This window comes from Crotalus tigris, unplaced genomic scaffold (genome assembly GCF_016545835.1).
Source record: "Crotalus tigris isolate CLP2741 ecotype Arizona unplaced genomic scaffold, ASM1654583v1 scf7180000017674.1595824, whole genome shotgun sequence".
Lineage (NCBI taxonomy): Eukaryota > Metazoa > Chordata > Lepidosauria > Squamata > Viperidae > Crotalus > Crotalus tigris.
Genome location: NW_024096559.1, coordinates 937,602 through 957,449, shown reverse-complemented (window position 1 = coordinate 957,449; position 19,848 = coordinate 937,602). Strand labels below are relative to the sequence as shown.

The 19,848-nt window shown below is 40.3% G+C and overlaps 1 protein-coding gene across 2 annotated transcripts in view; it reads left to right on the top strand.

Annotated features, from left to right (window-relative positions):
- RBMS2 (RNA binding motif single stranded interacting protein 2) overlaps window positions 1–19,848 on the top strand; it is a 72,635-nt gene that overhangs the window by 6,522 nt on the left and 46,265 nt on the right. Inside the window, exon 1 of one of the 2 annotated variants that reach the window (XM_039337348.1) lies at window positions 16,057–16,355. The exons of the other annotated variant lie outside the window; for it this stretch is intronic. The gene's annotated coding sequence lies outside the window, so the exon portion shown is untranslated. Of the gene's footprint in view, window positions 1–16,056; window positions 16,356–19,848 lie in introns of those variants that run through there. 2 annotated transcript variants of the gene reach the window in all.

Sequence of the window (19,848 nt, the reverse complement as noted above, 5' to 3'; positions counted from 1 at the left end):
TAAACTAACAGGGATGTTAGTATCTCCATGTTTGTATTCTCACTGTGAGATTTTAGGAAATAAAAGTGGTAAAGCACTTTGTATGCGCTAATGATTTATATAAACATGAAGTGGTGATGGAGTTGTCAGCTTTATGAGTGATAACTAATAGGTAGCTTCCATAGTCAACCTTTCTTCAGTTTGAGTTAGAAATGCTGAATGTTTGCAGTATCATTTCTCCCCTTCAAATTTGTTCCAAGATAAAAGAATACACAATGTAGATTTTTTGTCCATTTGCTCCGAGTTCTGTTTTTACAATCCTTGCTAGCAGAAAGGAAATTTAAGCACTCAGTTTGTGTGTGTCTATGTATGTTTGTGTCTATGTGTTACACATTATTTTGACCCATAGTTTATTTTAATATGGGTTGTTGACTAGCCAAAGAAACTATGTTATGCCTTAGGGCAGGGGTTCTTCAAACTTAGCCCTTTTATGACTTGTGGACTTCAACTCTCAGAATTCCTCAGCCAGGCATGCTGGCTGAGGAATTCTGGGAGTTGAAGTCCACAAGTCATAGTACTAAGTTTGAAGACCCCTGCCTTAGGGCAAGAGTAGGGAACTATGGTCCTTTTATGACTTGTGGTCTTCAACTCCCAGAATTCCTGAGCCAGCCATGCTGGAAGTTGAAGTCCACAAGTCATAAAGGGGCCATAGTTCCCCACCTCTGCTTTAGGGTAACGTGTGCACCTAGGCCCATGAAACATTAAAACTACAGAGTACTGCTCTTCAGTGGTTCTTTAGATGTATTATGTGGCATAAGATTGTTATATATTCTGCCATTTCCCACAACGATTGGTCCCCACATTTCAGTGTTAATCTAAATAATCTTTTCAAAAAGTTAAAGATTGCATTAAAGAAAGGTTACTGTTCAAAGAGTGTACATTTAATGACAATGGTGAATAGGTTCTTCAGTTTTATTCATTGTTTAAGAAGATTGTTTGAGCATAGGCCTACAAAAGTAATATATGTGAACTGATGACTCTCTCAGGATACATTCATTCTTGGAAAGTCTTGGTTGTCTTTGGCTTTATTTATTCACACCCACTGACTTCCAAATGGTTATTTCTCTGATGTCTCAGGTCAGGGGTAATTAAGATGCAGCAAATGGTTATTCTTATGGAGCTTTGAATGGATTGCTTTTGGTATCTTGCTTTTCCTCTTAGAAGCTTAGAGATAGGAAAGGAACCTTTGTTTGGACTCTAATCGTACCAGTAGCAATCCATTCACTTTGATGGAAAGATTGGATCTTCCCTAAGGCCACTTAATAGTTTCCTTTTGGAGAAATCAGCTTTCATTCTGCCTAAAAAGTTCCCAGCCTTCAAAGCTTTTAAGACAGTTTAGGGAATGCAGTTCCAATTTTTTCTGTGAGAACCCAAACATTTTTTGTTTATCCTAACTGATTTAGTGAGTTGTCTGTGCGATTGCAAAACATGCTATTTAATTTATATATTCATTAGTTTGGTAATCTATGTTCTTTCTCAGGGAGATCAGGATATTGTTATTTTGTTATTTTATCCAGTTTTTATATATGGTCAACACAAGGTAGCAAACATACCCAATATTCCTACAACAACAACAGTTGGGATGAGAGAGAATGACTGGCCCAAGGACACCCAGCTGGCTTTCATGGCTAAGGCAGGATTAGAACTCACAGTTTCGTAGCATCTTAAGTGTTACACCAATGTACAAATTGTACATTTTTATTATATAAATTATTTTATTATATTATTATATATAATTAATATAATTATACAGATTATTACACAACGATGTTTGTGTGTCAGTTTGTTTACATTAATTATCAGATTGATGTCCCGCCTTTCCTTCAAGAAAACAATATTGCTTCATAATGTCTTCCAAACAATCCCGGGAAGATAGTCATAATTGCTGAAATAGTATTTGATGGTACCATCTCAATGTTTTAGGTTATCCAGAGAGGAAATCCCAATGCTCTATTCCTTTTTCACTATGAAAATAATTTTTCTTTAACCCAGAAAATTTGGAAAGTTACTTCATGTTTTATCTTTTGGATTGAGCACAGCTGCTAAAAAGTAATAGGTAGGGCTTAAGTGCATGAATTTTGAGTTGCATGGGCATTTTGTATTTGAGGACCTACTGGTTGAAACAGTACTATGTTGTTCATCCATATGCTTTGGAGGTACAGCTCTTCCTATAATCCACTGAAAAAAGTACCTCATGACCATTTTCACACTTAGGATAGTTGCAACATCTCTATGGTTGGCTGTGTGGTTGATTTGGATTCTGAGGGGTTCCTAGGCTGGTTGTGTGTCTGTTGATGAAGCTGCTTGTGGAGTGCCAGGCTTCAATGAACTCACAAGTGTGGCGGGTGGTAGCCGATGATTTTCATGTTAGCACTGTCCTAGTGTTGTTGGGATCATTATTTGTAACCTTCCCAGCTGGTTTTTGACAAGCAAAGTCTGGGGGAAGCCAGATTCATTTAACAACCACATGATTCATTGAACAGTTACAGTGATTCACTTAACAACTGTGGCGAAAAGGTGGTAAAATGTGGCAAAACTCACTTGACAACTGGCTTGTTTAGCAATGGAAAAAAATGAACACAAAAATAGATATTTGGTTAACCTCCTCATCCAACTAAGATTTTACTATTATGTCGCATACTTCTCCAAGCTATATGTGTTCATGTTATCCATTATTCTGTATTAAACTGGCATCTTTCTTTTTAATCCTTCAAAAATAGGGTATTTAAATAGGTATGATCAATTTCTAATTAGCACTTTAATCTGCAAGATACGGGTTAGTTCACTCTGAATATGAATATGCAAAAATCAAATTTCTTAAGCATTCCTCGAAATAAACTTGTCTACCTAACCTATATATCTGCGACATTGCTTTTGCATTAAGTGCAAAATATTGGAAAAATGGAGCAACACCCACCCAATGTCAGATAGATGAACCTCTGGGTACATATTTAACTCTTATGGGCTTGGTTAGCCACTTTTGGTCCCCACACAGACTTCACAGGCCTTTTTAGAAAAGAAAATGGATGGGTGACTGTTTAAAACTTTGCCTATTGGCCCAGAGGAAAAAACTCAAAGGTCAGCCCCAGTGGTAAAGAACATGGTGTGTGTGTGTGTGTGTGTGTGTGTGTGTGTGTGTGCAGTGCCCCAATAATTAACAGCCTTCTGATAATTCAGAGTTGGGTTGACCAGACATGCCCACTATAGCAACCATTTTGTATCTAGGCAGCCTTCCCCTCAGCCATCATGTTTTCATTTTCCAGAAGAGCTCACTAATTCCAAAGAAATGGGGGCCTGTATCTGAATCCTATCAGATCTTTCTTGCTTTTTTGCCTATTAACCCCATCAATGGGAAAAATAGATCTCACTAGCCTGCTGGAACCAAGCCAAGGATTTTGTTGTGCTGAATATTTCATAGTATGTCTCATTTTGTGTGATCATTACAAACCTTCCTTCCTTCCTTCCTTCCTTCCTTCCTTCCTTCCTTCCTTCCTTCCTTCCTTCCTTCCTTCCTTCCTTCCTTCCTTCCTTCCTTCTCCAAAAATATGAGGGCATCAAAACATTCTCTAAAACTATCCAAAGTAAAACACAAATCAAAGATTAAAGGTTCTCCAGTAAAACAGAAATCAACAACAACAGCCAACAACCACTGATTAGCCAAGGATGACAAATCAGTCGGAGCCCAAGGGCCTGCATCATAAAACAGTTTTTGTAGCTTTTCTAATTATTTGGGGCCAGATCTCTTGATGGGACATTAATTGCTGGTGTCTTACCCCGAGCATTCAGAGAGGGAGAATCTGAAGCATGTCTTTTGTTTGTTTGTGGCGTTTGGTCTTCAGGGAAATAAAGATTATAAATAAAAATCCTTGATACAGGTATTGTATGTGGGTTATCACCATCTGGGCTGTGATCATTTCTCAGAAGAAGGAGAAAGGATAATCCCAAAGGGGAAGGAGATTTTTTTTAAAGTGAATCCCTTGTGCAGTAAGTAGGAATGACCTTGGGAGGGAGAGTGGAGATGGTGTGAGAAATGTTTAAGAAGGGACCCTCCTTAGTTTTCTGGAGAGTGAAAGGAAATGAGGGAAGAAATACTTTCACTCCTGGAAAATTATGCTAAGGTAAATTTACAATGAAGGTAGAGTGGTACTTCTGATTATGCTCCTTGTCTGGACTACCTGAGGAGACTAACGTAGCACTGTAACAACAATTAGGGATTGCTGCCAATATTAGGAATTTGTGTGTTTTGTTTGTTTACACAGGTTACAGGCTGATCTATCAACTCTGAGCAGTGTGCAACTCCTCAGTGCATAATTGGGATTAAAAAATATATTACCTATCTAAAAACAACTACATGGTATTCCTATGAAGCGAGGAATCATGAATACAGTGACAATAATAACAAGCCCAATCCATTGAACTGAGAGGTAATCACAACAACCCAGCCCCTGAAAGTTGATGGAACACCCAGGTTTTTGCCAGTTTTCTAAAAGCCAGGAGCAAAGGGCTGATCTGAAGGAATGCTAGATGGGGTGGGGCGAGGTTCTGTCACAAAATGTCTGCTGTTGGAAAGTGGTATGAGGTGTTGACTCCTTTGTTGCACATTCAGTTTCCTGTATATTAATTATCTTTATTGAGTCTAAATGAATCTGCATTATTAGACCAGAACGTCTTCCAAACCTCGATCCTCTTGTACAATTTATTTTGAATCCAAATGACTATGATCTTGAGATAATTCGCTTTTTTGCCCTTCTCCTTCCCAGTTCTTTCTCTTCTGGATCACATCTTTTAGACTGTAAATCTGAAGGCTTGTAGAAACTTACTGTAAATCAAACTTATTGTAGAAATGTCATTAAAATGTTTAAAATAAATATTTGTAGAATAAAGTTGTGAATCTGGGGAAGTTTTTTTTTTTACTAGATTATACTCAAGAAAAGGGCTTAGTATTTATTTGTTAGTATGCATTTGCCCATAAAATGATGTGTCCAAACACGAAGTGTTATGAAACATATTAAACAGAGGCAATTGTGTTCAGAAAGAGTCAATGATAGAGAGATCTTGATAAGAGAGCTTGATTTTAAAAATCATAGCTTTTCTCTAAGCACTCTGGGAATCCTAAAAAAAAAACATGTTTGACACTTATAATAGTCAGCTTCTCATTAAATATAATTCTAAAGTAGGGATATAGCTTTTAAAGAAAGCTAAATAAAATGCTACACAAAATATTTTATTGCGCAAAGAACTACATGAAATCCTTTTTGTCCATACTTGAGAATTTATTATATATAGACTTGAGAAGAGTTCAGAAGGCTGATGCTGGGCAGTTAGGATCAGATCTCTTATCTATGATGTGAAAGATTTTGCAGCCAATAAAAATGCATGGCTCATAGGAGAACGGGAAATGGCATGTATTCAGCCATCTCTTTAGTCTCCTTCCAATCTGATGCCTCTCGTCGGAATCCCCAAAGGTGTTTTTCCAAAAGGCAACTGGACTTTCTTGGTTAACCAAGAAAGTCCAGTTGCCGTTTGGAAAAGCACCTTTGGGGCACTAGTGATTCGGATGATTGAGAATCTCCATAAACATCTCTCATTGGAATGAGCAGAGCTTTTTTTGTCATAGAACGTCCAGAACGGAGTTCTGGCACCTTTTTGGGATGGAACCTTGTAGGGTAGGCAAGGCGGGTTGTATGACGTGTGTGAGTTCCGGCACTTTTTTTTTTTTTTTTTTTTTTACAAAAAAAGCATTGGGAATGAGTATGCAGTCATGGTAGTTAGAAGTTTCTTCCTAGTCCTAGGAAGCATCACTGACACTTTGGGTTGGGAAAAAACTGTTTTCTCTCTTTTGAAAAAGTCCAGGTAATTTGAGAGACTCCCAAACAGAAGCTGCTAGGGTATGAGTTGGGGATGGGGAACAGGGATGCTTCTTCAAAAGAACCTTTATTGCCACCTCTCCTCCAACTGAACCCATTCTGAGAAAGAGGTACAAGGTCTTTTTCCCATCTCGGAAAAAAGTTCTCTCCATTTTCCATTAGCACCAAAAGATATCTTGCTGCTCTGGGGAATGTCAAGAGGAGCTGAGGAGTCTTCTCCCCTTCTGCATTAGGGGAATTAGAATTCCTTCTGGCTGTGACTTCGGTGACTCTTTTAGGTCTCAGAGAGCAAGAAGAAACAAACCATGATAAAAGTTACAGATCATCCTCATTTGCAAAACGACCTATCCATTTAAGGATTGTAGAACCAGGGTAGGCGATGACACTGCGCTTTAAAACACAGCCACAATAGATGGAGAAGCCACAATAGATGGAAAAGAAGATTTAAAAAAAGGAAAAATACGACCTGATCATTGTCTCTGCCTAAAGACTGAGCCAAAGTTAACCACGTCTCCTACAGGCGAAGACCAAGTCGAGACTGGGTCTCCTGGTCTAAGGGAAGAGGCATGGCAAAGAGTTGATTGACTTGGTCTCTGGGCAGGAAGACAAGGATCAACCCATCTAGTGTGGATTCTCCATCGTCATGCTGAGAAAAGGCAACGCCCCTTTCTAAATGTTTTGAGTTCCAGGCACTTGCTTTTGTGTTCAAAACAGTGGTGTTTACTGACACCATTCTAGTATTCTTACTACTCCAGAAGTATTCCAAGCTTGAAATAGCTCTATATGTGTGAGAACAGCTTGAAAGAGACTAATTTGCATTTGAAATGTTCAAATTTGAAACATTTTGCATGACACAGTGAGGAACCTTCCTGATTTCTCAATTCTTCCTTTGCCCTTAGGAGCAGATCTGGGGTATGCAAAGCCCTGGGATGGGAGGGAAAATTCAGTCCATTCCCTCAATAATGGCATGCTCTACTAATGGATTACCAGATTAGAATTTCTGATTGCTTACTATAGTTAATATGTATAGTCAAGGCCATGGTTTTCCCAGTTGCAATGTATGGCTGTGAAAGTTGGGCTATAAGAAAGGCTAAGCGCAAAAGAATTGAGGCCTTTGAACTATGGTGCTGGAGAAGACTCCTGCAAGTCCCCTGGACTGCAAGGCGATGAAACCGATCAGTCATAAAGGAGATCAACCCTGACTGCTCTTTAGAAGGCCAGATCCTGAAGTTGAAACTCAAGTACTTTGGCCACCTAATGAGAAGGAAGGACTCACTGGAGAAGAGCCTGATGCTGGGAAAGATTGAGGGCAATAGAAGAAGGGGACGACAGAGTGAGGTGGCTGGATGGAGTCACTGAAGCAGGAGGCGTGAGCTTAAATGGACTCCAGAAGGTGGTAGGACTCACTGGAGAAGAGCCTAATGCTGGGAAAGATTGAGGGCAATATGCTGGGCTCAGCATTTGACCAGGGCCAGCATGTTTGAAGGACACAGGAGAAGAGAATCAGCATATGCATGCTCAATCACAGTCTCGTATTTTATTGCACATCAGGTCCAGGGATGGGTGTGAGTACACTGGCTTAGGCCTCTTGTCAAAGTCCATCCATGTGGCAAAGAGAAACACGCTGCTTTTCCTGAAATGTTTGCTCATGAGGGTTCTCAGGCTTCCAGAATCTATTCTGGCATTTACTAGAATTCTGGTTCTGCTAAGTAGAATTTTAGAGGAAAAAAGTTTGCATAACATTCTGAAGGGAAGAATTTGGAACCTAGAAACTGGTTCTGAATACTGAGTATCAGCAATCTAATTTAGGAGTTGTTGTTGTTAGTTGTGAAGTCCTGTCCAACCCATCGCAACCCCATGGACAACTTTCCTCCAGGCCTTCCTGTCCTCTACCATCTTCTGGAGTCCATGGGGTCCCGATGGATCGGACATGACTTTGCAACTAACAACAACATAGTTATGAGAAATTGAAAAACTTTTCAGGGTTGAGTATTTTTAGTGGTTGAGCAGCAGATTATGAACAAAAATCAAAACCAGGTTATCCTCAAATTCTTATATTTCATTCTAAAATTTAATTAGATGTTGGTGTTCTTGCCTGACATTTTGTGAGATTCTTACTTTGAACTCTAGCATTTTATTAGATTTTTCACCATTATAATTTTTTAAAATTTAATTCTGGCATGTCTGTGAATCACTATCTACTGGAGATATATAAAACTATCAGTTGAGAAACACAATGTTCCAGAGCAATCTAGAACATTCCATTCCCCCTCCAGACTATGCTAAGGCTTTTCTTGAATGACGTTTGCCAGGACTAGTCCAGAGGTTTCCAGAAGTCTTCCTGAGAACAGCCAGATCCTGATTCTCTGGAATGATTCTTTTCCAAATAATGAGTTTTGCATAATCCTACTACCTGCAAATGTCTTAGAATAATACTTTTGCATCTGCAGGTGTGGTTTTTCCATCCTCAGAGAAATCCCTGCTGTATTTGTATCCACATTTTTGTATGTGTGAATGTAAAATATATTCATGGATTATAGATACCGTAACCCTGGTCATATAATACACACACGTGCCTTTTAATGGTTCAGGTCTTACTTTGTTGTAAGGATTCTGTCACACTATTATGTTTCTTTGTCTACCCTAAGAACAAAGAACTTTTGTGTGATGGGGCATGTGCCCTCAAGGAACTGAATGTCTGCGCTGCTGCACACTTCAAAGCACCTTCATGGTTATTTGCCCATTTAGGAAATAAACGGCTTGTTTCTGCACAGAACTTGTTTTAGACAAAAGCGGCTTTTGCTAATCAAACCTGCATGGCGGCTGAGTCCTGTCCTAATGCAGAAAGCATTCAGGGGCGCTGTGTTAGGCTTGGGATTACACATAAGATCAGAAGGCATATCCAGGTGATGATGTGCAGGAATGACAGGGATTTTCTAGGTGACTACAAAAAGGAAATAAGAGGGAACAGATTCAATAGCTAGCTTTAATGGGGCAAGGAAGGCAATGGAAAAGGGAAAGTTGACAGAGGTTTATCAACTCAGGAACCACTCGGAGTAAATTGATTTGGCAGGAAGTTTAGGAAAGGGGAATTTTTTTTATTAATTTTGGAGATTAAGCTCTCCTGTTATAACACCGTCATGATTAAAAATTAAATATAATCTAACAACCTAAAATTGAATGCATTGAAGGGAATCAAACTAAACCAAGCAGTATTAAAAGTATAACTATATTTTTAAATGCTTAAGAATAATTTTCTTATTTTTAAATAGTCTATGCAAATACTGCCTTGGCCACAGAAATACCAAGCCAAAATATTTTTAAAAATTGGAACAAGGAAACAAAGGTAGGTTAAGGTTCCAAAATGTTGTAGAAGTGAAAAATGATCATATCAACTCTTTTCAAAGCCATGGTAACTTTGAATTGTCACTAAACAAACTGTCGTAAATTGAGGAATGCCTGCAATTAAGCTGGAGATCTGTTAAACAGATGATCATGAAGGTCACTGAATAGGGAAAGCAGCATTCTTTAGATCCAGAAGGCCTGATTCTACCTGATCCAGAGCACCAGAAATGACATTGCTTAATCTAGATCACTATGTAAATATAGCATAATCTGAACTGAATCCTGAAATTTGTGATTTGGAAAAAGTGATCTCTTAAAATTCGGCAAGGGAGGGACTCTTTTATAAGCATGTAAAAGTTAGTAGAGAGCCAGTTTGGTATAGTGCAGGGGTAGGCAACCTTGGCTCTTTTATGACTCATGGACTTCAACTCCCAGAATTCCTGAGCCAGCCAAGTTTGCCTACCCCTGGTATAGTGATTAATTCAGTAGGCTAGAAAACAGGCGACAGTGAGCCTTAGTTCTACCTCAGCTGGGTGATCTTGGGACACTCTCTCTCAGCTGTAGAAACGGAGGCAATGGCAAACCGCTTTTGAAATCTTCCTAAGAAAACTGCAGGGATTGACTTGAAGGCATGCGTCGCACACAAACACACACACAGAGACACACGCACACAATATCTGTGCAGCTTTTTAATGTTTAAAGTTATATTTTTTTTAATGTCCATAATGATGTTCTGGAACAGAAGGTAATAAAATATATAAATTATATTCCCAATCAAAGCACCCACGCCAAATTTCAAAGAGATATGTTGATTTTTTTTCCTCAAAAAGGAATAGGTATTTTCAAGTAATTCTATAGCTATGGTCGGGCTGATTTGTGGGATATGGTGCAATTATAAAGGATTAACTCAGTGTTTTTTTTCATGAAATAAATCAATTGCTAGATCAATTAGTTTATGCAATTCAGGAAAAAAAAACCATCGTGCTACTCACTACTCAAGATGAGAGAGTGCCAGTGATATATCATGAAGCAAATGGTCTTACCATCTACAAATTCTCCAACTCCAAGAGTGGTAAAGGCTAATCGGTGGGATCTGATGGGAAGGATCAATATGACAGAAAAGCAGATCTCTCAGTTGTTGAATCCAAGATTTATTTTCCCAGTCTTTTCCCGCATAGCATATAGATGCCACAAAAGGCTTCACAGTACCCCATAGTTGGATCAAGACTGGAATATCTCAGAGGCCCAGAATTATGGTGGGTTCCCATTCTTGGATTCAGACAAATCTGATCACATGCCAGTAGCGGTGGGGAAACTTTAAGCATATAAAGCAGGGGTCCCCAACCTTGGCCTGCTGCCCATTACCGTGCCTTGAGTCTTTCCAAACCAGGCCATGTGAGCGGTGGGTGAGTGCATGCACATGCGCTCCATTTGCATGAGGGGCAGGTACGCGTGGGCGGCACTCACACAAATGGAACTCCGTGTTTGCGGAACCATCCCTTCTCCCTCCCTCACCCAGTCCATAGAGCCGAAAAGGTTGGGGAACTCCGATAAAGAAACTTCTTTTCTAACCAGAAGAAAGACAGATTCGTGTGCACATTATCTGGTTGGCAATGAATTGTTGAAAACTGAGGGGAAAGAGCAGTGTGTCTCAGAATGTTCCACTGTTTTAGGATTGTTTAGTCCCAGCTTGGATCAGTGAGTGAGCATTCTTGATTGCTGTCTTACTCAGCCTGCTGCGATAGCTTTTAGGGTTGGCTTTTGCTTTAAAACCTTTGCTTCAGACCTGGGAGGCAAAGAAGAAGCCATAAGCCAAGAATGTCCCGGTATGAGCCATTCCACACCACACCTTGACAGCATCACCACACAGGAATCTTGTGAGAACCTGTGATGTCATTAGCTATTTCCTCTGCTGACCAGATTTTCTTCTCCTCCAAAGCAATTGGAGTCTGTTGTGTGAGATCGTAGGACATTGTCCGTCTGATGTATGAATCATCGCACAGTCATCTTGGAAAGTGATTTAGCAAAGCAACTTTCATCCTGGTGTGGGAGCTCTGATTCATGGTGTTTTTTTTTAAGTTGGCATAAATGTATGTATATAAAAGTTTGACTGAAAAAATTAAGGAAACCCATGGGAATCACTGGCATGTGGGATTTAGAGGGTACCTAGGAGTATTCAGCCATTCAGACTGTTAAGTTTCACTGGTGATCCTGGACTAATCACACACTCAGCCTGACCCATTTGAATTGCTATAAAGGTAGGAGAGCTTGCTTTCCTTGGGGAAGAAATGCAATTTTTCTTGTGAGCTATACATAATTTTTTAAGATCTAGTTATGGAAGCTAGAAATACGCTTCTCTGTACCCAAGGTTCGCCTGGTGCACCAGTTGCGGCCTTATCTGGACCGAGAGGCTTTACTCACAGTCACTCATGCCCTCGTCACCTCAAGACTGGATTACTGTAATGCGCTCTACATGGGGTTACCCTTGAAGAGCGTTCGGAGGCTGCAGTTGGTTCAGAATGCAGCCGCGAGAGCGATTGTGGGCGCGCCAAGGTACGTCCACGTGTCATCTATCCTCCGCGAGCTGCACTGGCTTCCTGTGGGTCTCCGGACGCAATTCAAGGTGTTGGTTATCACCTTTAAAGCCCTTCATGGCACAGGGCCAGGTTACTCACAGGACCGCATACTGCCGCACAGTTCCCAGAGACCAGTGAGGTCCCATAGATTGGGCCTCCTTCAGGTCCCGTCGGCCAGACAATGTCGACTGGCGGGCCCTCGGGGAAGGGCCTTTTCTGTGGTGGCTCCGACCTGGTGGAATCAACTTCCCCCCGAGGTTCGAACTACTCCCACCCTGCCGGCCTTTAGCAGGCCTGGGGCTGATGTCCCCGGGGGGGGGACATGATCGGACTTGCGGTATGATTGAAGTATTTTATTATTTTATTCACGATGATTGTTTTAATTTTGTACGCCGCCCTGAGTCCTTTGGGATTGGGCGGCATATAAATAAATTAAATAAATAAATAAATAAATAAATAAATAAATAAAGTTGCTGCTGTCAAGCATATAGGACTTTGCAATTGCATAGGAAGTGATTTTAGATCATCAATATATGCAAATATGTATGTGTACATATTACTCACTTATTAGAAAACCCAGAGAGAGATGAAGCTATAAACTTTCTGAGCACATGATTAAAATATAACTTGTTCAAATGTGTGTATGTCTACATTACGGAACGGATCCTGCTTGCTTATCATTCATTGCTTAAAGATCATCTTCGCTCCGCTGAGAAATCCCCAAAAAATATTAATGTTTTTGAGGGTGTGTGGAATTTATTAACTTTTATCTCATTCATAATATCAGAAAACTCCCAAACATAAATACTTCCATTTCAGTTGGATTATATGCTTTCCCATCTGAACAATGCACTCTTAGATTCATCTTGCTTACATTTTAATACTGACAGACCAGCGTATAAAATCCAAATTAACAGTGGTTTTTCTAATATCAATTTGTCTAAAGGAAATGACGGAGGGCCAAAGCAAGTATCTTTCAAATTTGGGTCATGTTGCATGATTTAAATAAAGGGACTGAAGAACAATTTAATTTGCAAGGTTATCTTTTTTTTTCTTACGTTGAGAATTTTAAGTGAATCATAGGAAATATGCTGTCATTTACGCAATATTACTACAGCTGTCTTCATGCTTGCCTTTGCTATAATTATCTGATGAGTGTTCATTTCAGTGAAAATAAATTAAGAACACTTCCAGTTCACTCACTTTATACTCCCTGGTCTCTTGTTTGAAATGGACCAGCAGTTGCCCTTGATTTTGTCAACTTTAAAATGCAGAAAACGTGGAAAAATCATCATGAGGCAACTAAGGTTCCCTCCAGCCAACTAATTTTAAGAGTGTAAAAGCATTCATTCAGTACCATATCACCCATCCCCTTGGCCACCACTAGTCCTGGGTTTAAAAAGGAAACATTCAAGTTGCCTTTAGTTGCCCAATCCTTCAGTTTAAACCCTCTCTGTGAACCTTAATGGTGAAGTGAAGCGATTTTGCAATGGAGAAAAATAAAAAGGAAGACAGACAAAACTTCTGGTTAGGAAATTGGAACTCTCCAAATTTTGCAGAATTTTGCAAAGAAAATGCTACCTCTAGAATTTTCCAACAAATAGAATAGAATTTTCAAACAAATCACAGAGCAGCCATAAAAGAGCCTAGCCCAGCTGTCAGAAGCAGAAGACAATTGCCGAGACTTGGAATTGGCTCCATAATGGCATAATTTTCTTGGATAAAGATTCCTCTAAGACCCAGAGGTGGTCTCGCCAAAAGCTACATGATAAGTCTGTGGGAGAAATGGAGCTTGTCTGCAGATCTCTTACATTGGACTTAATTCCTATATTCGCTGGTTAGAAACACAAAGCTTTCTCAGAAATGCTCTCTGAATTATGTATTTCCTGTTGCTTTTGGAGCTGGCCTTTAAGAAAGTTTTACAAATGTCTTTGTTCCAAAGGGCCTTTCACAAGAAAGGCACTCCATTCTCAACAATCTCAGCTTCAATTTCCTCAGGGATTGTGCATTTTTATATATGTGTGTATGGATCCATCACTTTGGGGAAGCCGTGACTCTGAAAAGCATGTCATAAATGTTCTAGTGAAATGAATAGTAAAGTCCTTGTGAATATTGGCTTGTGACTGTCACTCTTCTCCTATCCTTTCTCTGGTTTAAGTATTACCAATTCATGTTCTGCTTCTTCCTCAGCCAAAAATGCCACTGGACTTAGTGCATTTCTCCATCGTAACATGATAAAGTGGCACATTTCTTCATTACTTCTCCGTGACAGAAAATTCATGCGTTATTAACTGGCATGAAAAAAGACCAAGCCATCTTCTGCCCTGTTCTTTCGTATTTATTTTATTGAAGGACTGGGCATGTATATCTTAAATTTAGGAAAGAACAAGAGATGATTGCTGCTGCTATTGCTATAATTTCTCTCTTTTTGTTTGTTTTTCCTTCAAGTGTTTTGTAAATTAGGATGATTGCAGCTTTAACCATTGCCAAGGGGACAAAAGTAGGTAACTTGGTTAGGGTATCTGTTAATAGGAGCCAGAGAGAGAGAGAGAGAGAGAGAGATTAGAAAATTAATACTTTTCTTTAAACCTTTCCAGAATGTGTACAGTTCTGTAATAAAAATACAGTTATTTCTGCCCAGAAAGACTGTTTTTGCTATCAGAAAAAAATTGCAATATATTTCATACCTTTTTGCATAGCTATTTCTTAATGAAGGTTCCTGGTGAAAGATCACTTAAGGCTGCACCACCTGGGAGCATGTCCTGTTCAGCTACAGGGACTTCCTTTTGCAGGGAACGTATGTGATTGCGCAGTCAAATTATACTTCTGCTTCTTGTCGTGTATGTATGAAATTGCCTGCTAAAAATGAAGGTGCTCGTAGGAATTAGCCAGATTTTTTTGAGGAGACAAAATGTCATCCTTGCGTAGGCTGTTCCTAAACTGAGACACAAAACAGGTTGTTCTCAGCCGTCCTGAGAGTTCTTCAAAAGTGCTGTCGCTGGGGGAAGACTATCTAATGCAAGTTTGGCTTTCTCTTCCTTTGTGTCGAAGTCAATGTGGTCTTGAAAGGTTGAAAAGGAGCACCTGACATTCTGGAAAGACACTGCCAGATGGAGAAGACAAAGCAAGGCTAGGAGAAATTATCCCAAGAAGTAATGGCTTCTTTCAGGATTCTCTCAGTTGATCCCAAGTGACTGTTCTGTAAGGTAATCTCGAGTGGTCCCAAAAGTGTTTTTTCAAAAGGCAACTAGACTTTGTCTTTTCCTTGAAAACGTTTCAAGGAAACACTTCTTGGATGAGAAGCGAAATGTCTTCAAGGAAAAAACAAAGTCCAGCTGCCTTTTGAAAAAGCACTTTTGGGACAACCATGACCTGGATGACTGAGACTCTCCATAGATATTCTTGTGTGGATTTTCTTTTGACTCAGCAGTGATTAAACCTCTAAAGAATGAATCACCAGTTCAACCAATGGAGCTTTCTCAAAGCCACAGGTTAGAGAGAGAGAAAATTATAATAGCTTACTTCTAATATTAGTAGTATGCTTGTCCTGTCCAGTTAAGGATAACAGTATTTCAAGACTGGTCCTTTACAGAACTATATGCATTAAACCAAGTCTCAACTTGGAGCTATTGGGAAATGCTGAATAGCAATTCCCAGAATAACTTTCTAACACTTCTGGAAGTCAGAACTTGTTGGAAAAAGCTATGCTGCACAACCAAACTGTACACTAGATAGTCATATATGGTAGAGATGAGGTACAATTTGGGAATTAATGAGTGATGCTGAGCTGGAGTTGTGTTCCATCATATTTCTCATTTTAGAGATCAGAGCCATATTTAATTAACTATAGAGAAAACTAGTCAGCTGCTTACAAGATGTTCTTTTCCATTCATTTGAAATTGGGAAAATTCCTTTCAGTGAAATTTTATGTGTGTGTATATTGACAGCCTGGACGGAACCGAGTGTCGATCTGAGTCAGTCTCATGTAACTCCTTATATCTCTGCCCTTGACTGAACATTTTGTTTCCAAGCTAAATCCATGCTTTCAAAGGTGCTTGCTCCAAGCCATTCTTTCTCAGCATTTTGCAGATTTTTATAATCCTAGACATTGTTCCAGAATTTGGCAGCTTTGCATATTCTTGTCATGTTGGCAAAAAAAAAAAAAAATGCTTTGTGGTTGTTGAGCATGAAGTACATCAGAAGGCCACAGCTGCTCCCAGCTGCTGTAAAAAGAATAAAACGGGCACTAGGACCGGAGGGCTGACTGGCACTCCAACCTCCAAGGATTTGGCAGTCTTTGTGGCTAAGACTGAACCGAAAGCCAACAGCAGCAGCAGCAGCAGCAGCAACAGCAGGTTATGAATCATTTCCTCCTGTTGCCAACACCCCCTGCCGCAGGGGCTGCCCTCTTTCTACCTTCAGCCCCAGCATGTTTCCTGAAGGAGCACATCCTCTTTTCTTCCCCTCAGCCCCGTCCACAAGTCCTCCCAGTCACTCTCAATGAAGAGGTCTTTGCAAGCAGGAATAGGTGAGTTGAACCGACGTCCACGGAGTTTTCAGGGTTTTGCCAGGAAAGGTCCTACGCGAACATCTGGTGTTTCAGATAAACCTTTGCGTCTTCTTTTGGTAAACTGCTCTCACTGAAAAAAACAACACTGCTGTCACGATGCTGGAGGTCAGGATTTTCGGTCACTGGTACAATGTCAAAATTCCCCTCTCCCCCCCCCCCCGGCCGTTTGTACTAGCCTAAGTACTTCAATGGTTCAGCTCTTCAGTATAATAATCTAAACCAAACTCTCCCTGAAGCGGTAACAACAGAAGAGTGGGGTAACCAATTAAAGCATGTTGCTGACTCTGTGCATGGTGTAAACTTTCTGGAAAGAGCTTATTATTTTTTGCTGCTGCTGCTACAGCTGCAGAAATGACTGCTTTTCTTGCAACAGACTTGTCCTCAAGCGAAAAACAGATGCTCTGCCCTTGCCCAGAACTGACTTGCAGGCCCTTTAACTGCACGAGGGCTGGGTGGAATATGACTCTCGTGAGCAGCCGGTGCCATTGTTCCCATGACTTCATTGGTGATGAAAAGCCAGACTCCCTACCATGCCTGCTTCCATTCACACACACTTGTGATCTATTGTAGATGTTGTTGTTTTTTTTAGTAATTTTAAAGCACAGGAGAATTCAGGTAGCCATTAGCAGAATTGAAATGCTCTGTCTGGTCGACCTTTTCCTCGCTCTGCCCAGCAACAGGGACTCCTTGTGTTTTATCTTGCTAACCTTTGCATTTTGTACGTCTGCTTTCCTGAAACAGAGTTTGCATTTTGCAGAATATTAGTTTCTGCACAATGGAATTGGTTGGTTTCCATATATGTCAAACCAATATCCTTTCAGAAGTGATGGGGGGGGGGAACATTCATATATAAAACACTAGTCACAGTATGAGGTGAAACATCCTTGATAAGAGCTCATGACATCCTGTGATCAAGACAACAGTGAGTGCTGAAGCCTAGGTAGTAAAAGCACCCCTGTCCACAGCTGCTTGACCTCTAAAACAACTTTTAGTCCATCTTCATTTTTTTAAAAATCTAACCATGCCATATAAGTAGGACAGAGAGAGATCTAGGTATAGCAATAACACTTAGACTTATATACTGCTTCACAGTGCTTTGCAGCCCTCTCTAAGTGGTTTACAGAGTCAGCCTATGGCCCCCAGTAATCTGGGTCCTCATTTTACCCAGCTGGGAAGGATGGAAGGCTGAGTCCACCTTGAGCCGGTCAGGATTGAACTGCTGGCAGTGACCTGAATTAGCCCACAATACAGCATTCTAACCACTGCGCCACCACGGCTCTTGGAATGCTTTTAGTATTGTGTATGGTACAGGAATTAGTAATTCAGTTCAGTTGTGGGTGTATCACAACATTCACACCCAGGATGCCCTTTGCCGTGTTCTGATGTTATCTTCATTGCTTTCTCACTTGCAGCCTTACTCTGCTACGGATGGCTCAGTTTATTCCCTTAGTTTAGAATACTCATCACTCACTGGGACACCTACCAATTGTAATCCCGTAGATTTCTGGACATCTAGGATCAGTTAGGTGATTAGAACAGGAAGAGGAAGTTCACCAAGAGAAGGGCCATTATAGCAGTGTTCACCCTTAGGCCTATTGGCTGCCAGAAGCAGGATTTCTGCATGGCACAGGTAACAAAATTAAGGAGGGGATAAGTGGGTGTAGCTGGGGCTAGCTATGTTACTGTATGTTGCATTGTGTGGTTTTAGTAGTGGCAATGATCATATAACCGGCAACCCAGTACGAGTAGTGGCTGCGCTCATATAACATCCACCTAATATTTGCCTGTGGTTTACTCAACTTGGCTTTCTAGATTTTATCAAGACATACTCCATTGTACTAATCACATGGGGTGGGTTTGTCCAGGCTAGGCTAAATTGTTGCAGGCTGGCAGTCAGTATTTCTACAACAAGGAGCTTTTACTCAGTTTCCAGATTGGAATATGGCAATCCTATAACCATCTAGAAGGCTTATTTGTATATAGGATGGTGATTTTTGTCAGAAGGACCTCTACCTTTTTATAGCTACCTACAATTGTTTTTAAAAGAAGCCCATAACACTGGAACTGGGAAACTAGCCTATTTTTCAAATGTCTCTGCAGCGTTTTATAGTGGATGACAAAGGAAAACATATGACAAGCAGTCTTAAAAGATTGAGAATTTGGAGCATTCTCATCCATTGTAAACAACATTCCTGTCTAGCTGACTTCTTATTAAAAAATACTGAGAATCCTCTAGCAACTTAAAGACTAATTAATTCACTGCCGTATTCATATTATTCACATCACTTCATCAAATGGACAGCTTTCTCTGTAATAATTGTATTACTCTTAACGTGCCTTGGCTCACTCCTATGGAAAATTATGGAGCTGTGTCAGTAGCTGAATACAAGGGTGTGAAATTGGACCAGGTATGTGACCACTATAAGAAAGTGACCAGTTTATGGGCACTTCCATATAAAGGTGATCCTCGACTTACAACAGTTCATTTAGTGACCATTTGAAGTTACTGGAAAAGTGACTTATGACCGTTTTCTGCGCTTACAACCGTTGCAGCATCCCCATGGTGACGTGATCAAAATTCAGACACTTGGCAACTGACTCATATTTATGATGGTTGCAGTGTCCCGGGATCATGTGTTCATCTTTTGCAACCTATTGAAAAAGCAAAGTCAATGGGGAAGCCAGATTCACTTAATAACCATGTTACTAACTTAACAACTATGGCAAGAACGGTGGTAAAATGGGGCAAAATTCACTTAACAAATAGCCCACTTAGTAACATAAATTTTGGGCTCCATTGTGGACATAACTCAAGGACTACCTATACAACCCAGCTTGACCTTTTATTTCCTTTGCAGCAGTTTTGCCACACCCATGATTTTGCTGTTGATTATGTTCTATCCCCCCATGGGGCTTATCTGTCTTCCTTCCAGCAAATCACTACAAAACGTGAAATAATTGGTTAAAAATATAAAGCAGCCCAAATGGCCAGTATGTGGGATGGTAGCAAAGTCACTCCACAGAAGAACTAGGAAGGGCTCGGCAACCTAGAACTAAGGAGAAACTTCCTGACAGTTAGAACAATTAACCAGTGGAACAACCTCCCTCCAGAAGCTGTGAATGCTCTAACACTGGAGGTTTTTAAGAAGAGACTGGACAGCCATTTGTCCGAAATGGTATAGGGTTTCCTGCCTGAGCAGGGGGTTGGACTAGAAAGACTTCCAAGGTCCCTTCCAACTTTTTATTATGATTATGATAACAACATTGCCTTTTTATGCTGTGGAGGCATAAAAAGCGTGATGCCAATCTCAGATTGATGCAGGCAGCTCTTGCATAGGGAAGGAGCTTATTGCACTTGATGGTGATTTGCAAAAACTAGTAGATTAATTTAGTGCCTCTCAGGCTCTAATTTCCTGGCAGCTGGGTAGCACCTGAGGTTTAAAGCAGGGCT